This window comes from Bactrocera neohumeralis, unplaced genomic scaffold, assembly GCF_024586455.1.
Source record: "Bactrocera neohumeralis isolate Rockhampton unplaced genomic scaffold, APGP_CSIRO_Bneo_wtdbg2-racon-allhic-juicebox.fasta_v2 ctg2634, whole genome shotgun sequence".
NCBI classification, from domain to species: domain Eukaryota; kingdom Metazoa; phylum Arthropoda; class Insecta; order Diptera; family Tephritidae; genus Bactrocera; species Bactrocera neohumeralis.
In genome coordinates, this window is record NW_026090257.1 from 1 (window position 1) to 10,017 (window position 10,017).

At 56.5% G+C, this 10,017-nt stretch overlaps 1 pseudogene; it reads left to right on the forward strand.

Annotated features, from left to right (window-relative positions):
* The first annotated feature begins 3,582 nt into the window (after positions 1–3,582).
* LOC126766845 (uncharacterized) lies at positions 3,583–4,786 on the forward strand (annotated as a pseudogene).
* The last annotated feature ends 5,231 nt before the right edge of the window (positions 4,787–10,017 follow it).

Consider the following 10,017-nt stretch of genomic DNA (forward strand, 5'->3'; position numbering starts at 1 on the left):
AGGCCGCGTTGCCCCGGGGGGTTGGGGGCGTCGCGGCCGCCAACGTAGAGCGTCCAGTGCCAGAAAAGCAGATCGCGGACGCCTTGGAGAGCCTGACGAAGACGATCAGCTCCTCGCGCTTGGGAGACGGTCTGCAAGCACCCACCGGCGGCACTGCCGACCGGAGAGAGCCACTGCCCTCCGCGCAAAAGTCAAGGAACTGGAGTCCCACCTCGTGCAAAAGGACTTCCAGCGCGATGTGCTGATCGACACAAAGCTGAAACGGATGCAGGACTTGGTGCTGCGGCAGCACGCCATCAACACCGCCCTCATTGGTGAGATGCGGCAGTGCTACAACGACAATGATGAGCTTTTTCGCATGGCACAGAAGCACCCGAAGCTGGTCGGGAAGCTCTCCAAGTCCGGACTGTTTCCCCGCTCGTTGCAGTCGGCACTCGAGCGTGCTCGTTTTGCGGAGCCGGTGCAGAAGCCGTTTGGACACAATTGAACACATTTCTTGTTCTGCTCTCTTTTCTCTACCTTTCCCTGTGATTCAAACCTCTGTTTTTTTTTTTTCTCTCTCCCCTTTTTTTTCCGACTGGTTCTTTGCTCCCCCTCCGACACTGCGTCCAGTACGCCTTCTTCCTCTCTTAACCAAGAAAGAATGAACAGAAGAAAAGTGCCGCGTGCCTTTAAAGCAAAGATGCCGTCAATGATCTTCAGCCATCGTGAAGGATGACTCAACCTCTTTTCTTCTTCCCCCTTCTCCTCCTTTTGTTTTTCCCTTTTTTTCTCTACGCCATGCACGGAAGCAAAGCTGTTTCATAGCCGCCCCGGTTCCTTTTTCTTTTTCTTTTGTTTCTCCTCTCCTTCCATCTCCCCGCTTACATCTTTCATAATGAACGGGCGGCTTTCCGCGGCTGCTCGGGCGAGCCATTATGGAACGCAGTTTTGGCGGCCGCAGAAGAAGTTTTACCCCACCCGGGAGGCGATGCTCAAGGCGCATAGCAAAAAGTCCATCGACAGGCGCCTGGTCCTTCCGCTGGATGCCCATAACTGGGTTCGTGCGCTCGAAGTGCTCGACGCTCGCTACGCTCGCCTTGGCCGCACCCCCTGAGCACTACAAGAGTGTCATTCGCAACATGGTGGAGGGCGTCACGCGCGGGGACGCGACCGTCTCAGGTGCTTCCCCAGGTACCGCACCCCCCGCTTCCTGCGGCTTCCCGATCCGCGCGGGAGGTGGCTGGCGGCTAGACAGCATCCGTGACCGAGCGTACGCCGAGGAAATCCCGGTCAACAGCTCGCTCTGGGTCACCTTGTTGTGGGCCTACTGCGCCTTGGACCAGCCGCAGAGCGCGCTCGAGACGTTCAACGAGGCGAAGCGGCGCTTCACCTTTTCCCCCGCAACGGTAGGACACATGGTGGAGATGCTGTTGCCCGTGCTCTGTAGTCATGGACTGCTGCTGGAGGCGCAGGCGGTGCAGCAGGACCACCTGCACAAGACGAGGCGAGACGCAAAGCCGACCGTCGTCGAACACGATGCGAAGGCAACACCGGCAAAGCCGAAGAACCCCTTGGGAGACACAAGAGTGCGCTTGACGAGCAAAAAACGCAGCGGTGGATGGCGGAGGCGGCGGCACGGGGGGACTGGAAGGCCACCTACGCGACGCTAGAGCAGATGGAAAGCAGTGACGCGTTGGACAGAGGCGCCCCGACGGTGAATTCGCTGTTTCACGAGGAAAGAACGACCACCTCGTCCTTCGCGGCGGTGAACTCGCCCCGCGCAGGAAACACCCCCCTCAGTCGCACCGCTCTCCGTGAACTCTTTCGTTCGCTTGCCATGAGCGACGAAAAGGACACCGCCCGCTTCGCCGAAGGACGCCACGTGACGGAACGGATGTTGTCGTGTTGGCGGGAGCTGTACGAGGATCCTGCCGCCCCTACGGAGGCGCGTTCACCACCCCCGCAGGCGATGTGCAGTGCCTGATGAACGGTCTGGCAGCGGCGGGCCTCTGGCAGGAGGTTCTGCGCGTCTTCGCCGTGTACTATCTTGGCAAGCCTGACGGGGCGGCGGCGTACCTCGCGGAGGGTACTGGCGAGGAACGCAGCAGTGGGAGCGAGGATGGCCTCCCGTTGGACGAAACTGCTCTCAATATTGTGTTCTCCTGTTTCCCTCGGCGCGCGGTTGCGTTCGCAGTGGAAGCGGACAAGAACGACTCATCTCCGCTGGCGAACGCGCAGCTGGCGGCCGCGACGGAGAGGGCCCGGCGGGGACCAATCCCATCGTTGACGCTTGTGCACTTGCAGGATCCAGAGGTGGTCGTGCGGTTGCTGGATGATCTTTTGCTGAACCGTGACGACATGATGGTGACAGACCGTGTCATGGATGCCGTTGCCCTGCCCTCTTCCAGCTGGGACAATGGACCGCTGCCTACACCTGCTGTGCGCACTGTCCCTGCTTCGCCGCCACCGCCGCGGGAAAAGGGAAGGACGCGGGGCGCCGCGTGCGCACGCCGGTAACGCGCGCGCGGAGAAGGAGATTCAGCAACGTCTTGTAGCGCTCATCTACGCCATCCACGCGGGCACAAGCGTGGAGATGAAGTACGCCTCTGTCCTGGCCTTTCCATTCTTGTTTCCGCCGGAAATGCTGAGAATGCTGCCGTCACCGGACGAAATGCCCGCCTATGTCCGGCGCGAAGTCCAGCGGGCGGAGAAGCCGAGCGAGGACGACGAGCGCTACGAACAGGCGATCCGTTCGCGAGCCCCGACCTCCGTGCGTCCCTCGCGGCAGCATTACTTCCCCGCCATGTCAACCAGCAAGCTCACGGAGAAGCAAGAAACGGTCATGCAGAAAAACTACACCGCCCTGCAGAAACGCCAGAGAGGAGGCGTTCACCGGCCGCGACGCCGACGTGGACCCGCGCCCCATTCCAAAAGGTCTACACGACACAGCAAGCGGGTGGAACTATTACGGACGTGGCGGGGAAATGGTCTTCGCCAACAACAAGCGCATTCCCATCCCTTCTCCATGCAGCCCAAGGTCATGCGGCCACTGGCGAATCCGTACCGCGGGTGGAACCCCCAGCAGAATAGCAGTCTGCGCACAAGGAGAGCGTCCTGAAGTGGAATGGCAACAGCTCAGTGTGAGGTTCAGTTTCCCTCCCCCTCCCACCACCACCTCCGCCCTCGTTTATTTGCTTCTTCACAGTTTCCTTTTTTCGTTTGTTTGTTTGTGTTTACTTACACCTGCTGTTGAGTTCTAACGAGCGGCTCACTTAAAAGGCGAAAAAAAAAAAAGACGCTTTCTTAAAGAAATCAGCCAACTCAACGAATGCGGAACACCCAATTGCGACGAAAAAAAGCCCGGACCGCAATTGGCAGCGAAAAGCCATATCTGAGGCTAATAGGGACGACCCAAAAAAAAAAAACAGACAACAACAACAAAAATGGAATACACGGAAAGAAAACTCGACAATGAGGGGCCACTGACAGCTTCTGTTTTTGCTTTCTTCGTACCCACACCGTCCCAGCAGCGCCTTGGCCATTCATTCGTCTTTTCTTTTCTTCCCCCCCCCCTTTTTGCACGCATGGATAGCTCTTGTGATGTCCGCCCATCCGCTCTCGAGGTTGGCTCAAATTGATAAGGCGGCGCAGGTGGCGAAACCAGAGGCGCTCCAGCCGCGCGCGGAGGAGCCGCTCTCCGCCGAGGCGAGCACGCTCCCGCCTCATATTATAAAATGCACCGAGGCGAGGAAACTGAATGCGCAGACGCCTATCTTCCGGTGCCCGTCCTGGGCAGACCTGCCCTCGAAGGCGTGGTACCTTCATTGCACTCGCAGCGGCGTCGCGCTGCCCGCCCTGGGCCTCAGCGCTACCCTTCTACCTCTTCGGTAGGGATGCCGTCTGCGACTACGTGCTCGAGCACCCATCCATCAGCTCCGTCCACGCCGCCTTGGTGTTCAACAAGCAGCACGAGTGCTTTGTCTTGGTTGACCTCGGCTCGACCAACGGCAGCCGCGTGAATGGCACACGCGTTGGGCGTCAGCAGCCGGTGCCGGTGCCGGCGGGAGCGCGTCTTCAGTTTGGGTACAGTACGCGCACGTATGAGGTGCGAATGGGCGCCCCACCCCAGCAGCAGGGAGGACGCCACCGTCGTTGTCCCTTCTGCAGCGGACTCCGCCAACGCTCCTGACGCCTCACGAAAGCGGCCACGAGAGGACGCAGCGGAAGCATCGGCGCCGGCGACGGTTGTTTCGGCCACAAGGGAGGCCGCGCCACTAGGAGAAGGAGTGGAGGTGCCTCGAGAGAAGGGCACAATGAACGAAACGGCGGCATCGACGTCACCGAAAATGGAGAGCGGTGCTGTGGAGAAGACGCAGCCGGAGGAAGAGGAGGCTCTTGAACGCGTTCACTTGTACCACTTAGTGATTAAGCATAAAGATGTCGAGAACGCCGTCTCTCGGGCGGAGCGGAACAAGGGCGAGCCCATCACGCGCAGCAAGGCAGACGCCTTCGACATGGCAAAGGAGATTCTCTCCTCTCACAGGGAGGCAAGCGGTCTCCTACAGGGCACGACAGACGCCGGCTTTTTTGACCGCTGGACGGTGGAACAGTTCATCGAGGCGGTGGAGGCGTACTCGGAGATGGCGACAAGCAAGAAGAAAAGCAGCCGGGAGACCTGGGCATGGTGGAACGCGGCACCTTCTCCGATGAATTCGACAGCGCGGCTTTCGCGTTGCGTCGCGAAGAGGTCAGTGTGCCGGTGGAGACGCCGCTCGGCATCCACTTGATTTACCGCTGCGATTGATGGGGAAAAGGGTGCGCGCTGCACGATAAGGAAAAAGATAAAAAAGACGACTCGAAACGGATGGGCAACTCTAACTGGTAATGATGCGCGACACGCGGAAACGCATCGGTGGTGCCGTTTTTCTCTTTTTCTCTCCTTCGTTCGCTCATTCTCATTCTCATTCTTTTTTTTTTTTGCATCTCTGCGCCTTTACAACCATCCATCAGGGGGGGGGGGGGGGGGGGTGAGAGAGAGAGGGAGCTGCTTGCTTGCTCCTTCCTTTTTTTTTTTGGTTTTGCTCCTCTAGTGTCTTCACTTTGCTTCCTTCTCCTTCCCTGTACCGTTCTTGCTGCCTGGACTGAAGGACACCTTTTCTTCTTTTTTTCTCCCTTTAGCTCTCAAACCAGTTTTAATTCACCTTTTTTAAGAAAAAGTAACCCTTCGCACTGACCCCATCGACACTCTAACACCTTAACAACCAGAACTTCTCAGCTTTGCTCTTTCGCACGCTCCCTCACTCCTTTCGTCAATTATTCTCTTTTTCTTTGCGTCAGAGCAGCGAAGCTTTTTTTAAACCCGCTAAAAAAAAAACAAATCCGAACCGAACAGAAGCAGACCGACGACTGTCCCGGACGATCATGACGATTCACCCCTACCTTTGGATAACGGTGGTTGGTGGCGTCGTTGCCTTCATGATTGGGCCGGCGTTGGCATGAACGATCTTGCAAACAGCTTCGGCACCACCTTCGCGCGCGGATTCTCACCCTCCTGCAGATCTGCATTCTGGCCTCCATCTGTGAGTTTGCGGGTGCAGTGAGTCTTGGCGGCGCCGTGACCTCCACCATCTCTGGCGGTATCGCCGCGCCGGCCCAATTCGCGGACAAACCGTACGTCTTTATGTACGGCATGCTGTGTGCCGGCGGTGCTTCGTTCTGCTGGTTGGCGATCGCCACGTGGCTCGTCCTGCCCGTCTCCTCCACGCACAGCATCTGCGGGGGCGTGATTGGCTTCGGTCTTGTCTTTGGCGGTGTTGGGGGCATCAAGTGGGCTTCCCGCCAAAACGATTTCCCCTATTTTGGCGGCGTCGCACCCATCATCGCGTCGTGGTTCATTTCGCCTGCTATGAGCGGTATCATTGCCGCCTTCATCTACGGCTTGGTGCGCCTCCTTGTGCTGCGCCCCGCCAACTCCGTCACGCGCGCCATCTACTCCCTCCCATTGTCGTCGCAATTGCCTTCTTCCTTGAGTCCTTCTTTGTGCTGTTCAAGGGCGCGAAGAACCGCCTGAAGTGGAAGGTCGTAAGGCCGCGTGGGTCGCCGCGTGCATCGGCGTCGGCGCGGGTGGCATCGCGTGCATCTTTGTCCCATTCCTCTTCCGCCGCCTCCGCCGGATCCACCTCAAGCGCGAGGCCAACAGGGCCGCGGTCGCTGCGGAGTCCGAGATGGGGGCGATTGGCGAGGGCGCTACGGAAACGCGCTCAGTGACAAGCGCGCCTCCAGGGCGGCCGTGCGCGCGGCGGCGCTGACTGCTGGTGCCGCCGAGCCTCGCTCGAAGACAGCTGCAAGAACGAGCGGGAGTACAAAGAGGCGAATGGCGCGCGTGCGAGACGGAGTGAGGCCCAAGATGGGCAGCAGCAGCAGCGGTGGTGCCCGACGCAGCAACGCCTCCTCCACCTCGGCGGCGAAGCGCCAGTGCCACCGCTTTGCCGTCTTCAAGCGACCGAGGCCGTCGGTTTTTACCGGAGCCAGTCAGCGAAGAGGTGAGCCGCGAAAGCCAGAGAAGCCCGCCAGCGGTTTGACCGTGGATACCTACGCCTCGGAGGCCGAGTACGTCTACGCGCTACCTGCAGATCTTCACCGCCATCTGCGCCTCCTTGCCCATGGCGCGAGCGACGTGAGCAACGCCGTCGGCCCCTTCGCCGCCATCTACGAAGTCTACCAGAAGAGCGTGAGCGGCGTGACGGCGGGCAACGCACCGGTCTGGATCCTCTGCATCGGCGGCGCCGGCATCGTCGTCGGCCTCTCCACCTTTGGGGTTCGCTTGATGAGTCTGCTGGGCGAGAAGATCACGGTCATCACCCCAAGCCGCGGCTTTTCTGCGGAGTTAAGCCGCCGCCCTCACCGTCTCGCTGGCGAGCGCCTATGGCATTCCCGTGAGCTCCACCCACTGCATCACCGGCGCCGTGGTTGCCATCTCCATTGTCGACGTCGGGTTCAAGAAGGTGCGCTGGATGATGGTCTTGAAAATGTACGGTGGCTGGGTCTTCACACTGGTCTTTACCGCCATCCTCTCGGCCGCTTTCGCGCAGGGCATCTACTCCCCTATCGCCTGAGCCACACGCACACGCCATTGCGGGAGACGCTCCTCTCCCACGCAGGGCGCCAATCCCTCTTTTTCTCTTTTCCGCTCTTTCTCCCGTATACCCATTCCCTACCGGAGTGCGTTTGTGTGTAAAGGAGAAAGAAAGAAAAGAGAGAAAGAGGCTGCGCAGCTCGTAAAAAAGGAAAAAGAAATGTGAAGGAATAATTATAACCCTTCACACCCCCTCTCCCCCCCTCCCCCCCCCAAAAAAAAAAAAAAAAACTTTCTGTAGAGTACACTCACTGGACTGCAAGATAGTATCCCCCCCCCCTTTCTCCTCTTCTCTTCTTTTCCCTTACCCTGTTTTTTTTCTCTTTTGTTGATTTGATCGCTAACGTAGCCACTGTGATGCCCCAAGAGGCTCCTTTTCTTTTCTTTTTTCTTTTTTCTCTTTCTCCCTTTCTTTAACTATTCCTCTTCCCTTAAAGATGTCGCTTTTCCCCCTCCCACTTCATTTCCATCGCACATTACTCTTTGTTTTCTTGTTTTGGTTTTGTCTTTCATTAATGATTTTATTTTTTGTTGTTTCTCGCACCCCCGTCGCACCTCTTGCGTCAAGTCACGTGGCTTTAAAACTCTGTTCCTCTTTCTTCCCCCCCCCTCCCCCTCCTCTCCCCTCCAGTCAGAAAGACCGTTCTTCGGTAGTAGCGCCGAGCACCTCGCGCGCGCTCTGTGTCCCCTCCCTCCCCCCCCCTTTCTTTCCTCCTCTGCCTCCTTCTTCCTTTGCTGACACAATAGCGGATTCTTTTTGTTCCTGCGTTTCTTTTTTCTCCCTCCCTCTTTCTTCCTCTCTTCCCCCCCTTTTTTGTCACTGCTTGCGCTTGAAACCGGAGGAAGTTCGTTGTTTTTTCTCTCTCTCTCAAACCTCCACGCTACATGCATTTTTCTCTCCGCTGCTGACAGCGCTTTTTCTTTTTTTTTCTCTGTTCCTCCTCTCCCCCTAATTGATGCTTTCTCTCTCTTTTCCTTTTACACACTTTTGCTTCTTTCCATTCATTTTTTTTTTCGGTACGTATTTTTGCCCGTCATTGTTGCCATGAATGCTCTTTTCTGTAGCTAAATTTAAAAAATCTAAACTCTTATTTTCTTCTTTTTTTCTTCTTCTTTTCCTACCCCCAAATACGATGTCTGTGAACGTCCTGGTGGTCCTTTGTAAGCACAGCGCCTGTTTGCTTGCCTCAATTTCCGTTTTTCTGTCTTTCTTTTTCTCTCTCCCTCTTGTGTGTGTGTGTATATGTATGTGTATGTACATGTACCCGCGGGTCCGCACAGGTCGCTTTGCTCGCCTCATCGTCGCCACCGCCTTCTTATTGTTGCATTCCGTTCCTCACAGAAGGCATTTAGGGGATGGGAGAGAAGCCTTTTGGTACGGCTTTCACACGTGAAGATCTCTGCTATTATCTTCTCTCTCTTTCTGTTGCCTCCACCCCCTCCCCCCTGCCCCCTTTTTTCTTCTCCTCCTTTTGTTTCTCTTCCTTCTTCTTTCTCTATTTTATTATTATTACTTTTTTTTTCGTACACGTTTGTGTTACGTTGATCGATAGCGGTTGACCAAAACACTTCTGTTTTGTGTTTGCTTTCGCTTGATCATACTTTCATTTAGTATTTTTTTCTTTTATTCTTTTTTTTTTTTTCAAAGAATGGTTTGTTTTTTTGTCGCTCTCGTTCATGCACAACGCCTGCCTGACGACTGCCGGCTTTTTTTTCCCAAAAAATCGCTAAAAAAAAAAAAAAAGAATCAATAACGGAACGCTAACAGCCTGGAAAAAAAGAGGTGCATCCTCGGTGCCTTTGAGCAGACGCCCTCTCTTATCAAAGCTTGGTTCCTTCTTTGGCACAGTGGCTCCGAGCAAATGGCGAAACGTGATCGAAATGGTGTTGTTTGTGTCCTCGTCGGGATACTATCGCACTCTACTTTTTTTAAATTTTCTCTCTTTCCCATTTGCTTCCCTGTGTGTGTGTAGCGTTCCCTTTTCACTCTCTTTTTTTCCATTGACAAAGCGCAGAGGTGACGGAAAGAAGAAGAAAAGAAAAAAGCAAAGAATCCGATGCATCAGTTTGTTGCCAAGATCCTGCGTGACGATCGTCGCAACACCCACGAATCATACAATGGGGTTGTCCTGGAAGCGAGAGGAGGACGCGGCGGTGGCGGCGGCGCGGTTTTCCTCAAGCACAGCCGTTGCGTGTGGCCCCCAGTACTACATGGGTGTCTTTTTCATTGTGCGGTGCCACCTGTCACACGAGCCGCCCTGGCGGCGACACGAAAAGCCCACGGGTCCGACCCAGCGCGTCCCCGTGGTCACAAGAGCAAACGAGGGACGAGTGTTCCAAAAGCTCCACCTTTGGTCATTTTGACTTAGACCACGACGAACCTGCTTTCCTGCCGTCGTCCTTGAACGGCAGCTTTGCCTCCCGCGACGACAACGACGTTCGATGCGAAATCGCGACCGCGCGGCTCGGCGCTTGTCGCGGAAGAGGGAGGCGACGTCCGGCACTGCACCAGCGGGTCCGTCGCAGTTTCTTTCCGCTGACCACAGCCGTCGACAGGCGCGCACCAGCACAAATCGCCCGTCACCCTCGGCGATGTCGGAGCGCCGTCACAGCGGCGAACGGATCATTGTCCCTTTGGCCGCCGTCGACCTCAACGCGGCGCCGACGGAGGACTTTATCGTCTGAACCTCGAACGAATTCCTTCGGGAGTACCTGCCTCTCCTCTACAACAGCGTCGAGGGGCCTATTACCACGCTTACCAGCTCTAAGAGAAGCGCGAGCGACGACGCGTCCGTGTCTAGCCCGTCGCCCCAGAGCAAAGTACTTCCTCATACGTGTTTGGGCACGATGGCGGATTGCAGCGCTTTGCCTCTGGCATCTCCATAGGAGCGGCACCCTAC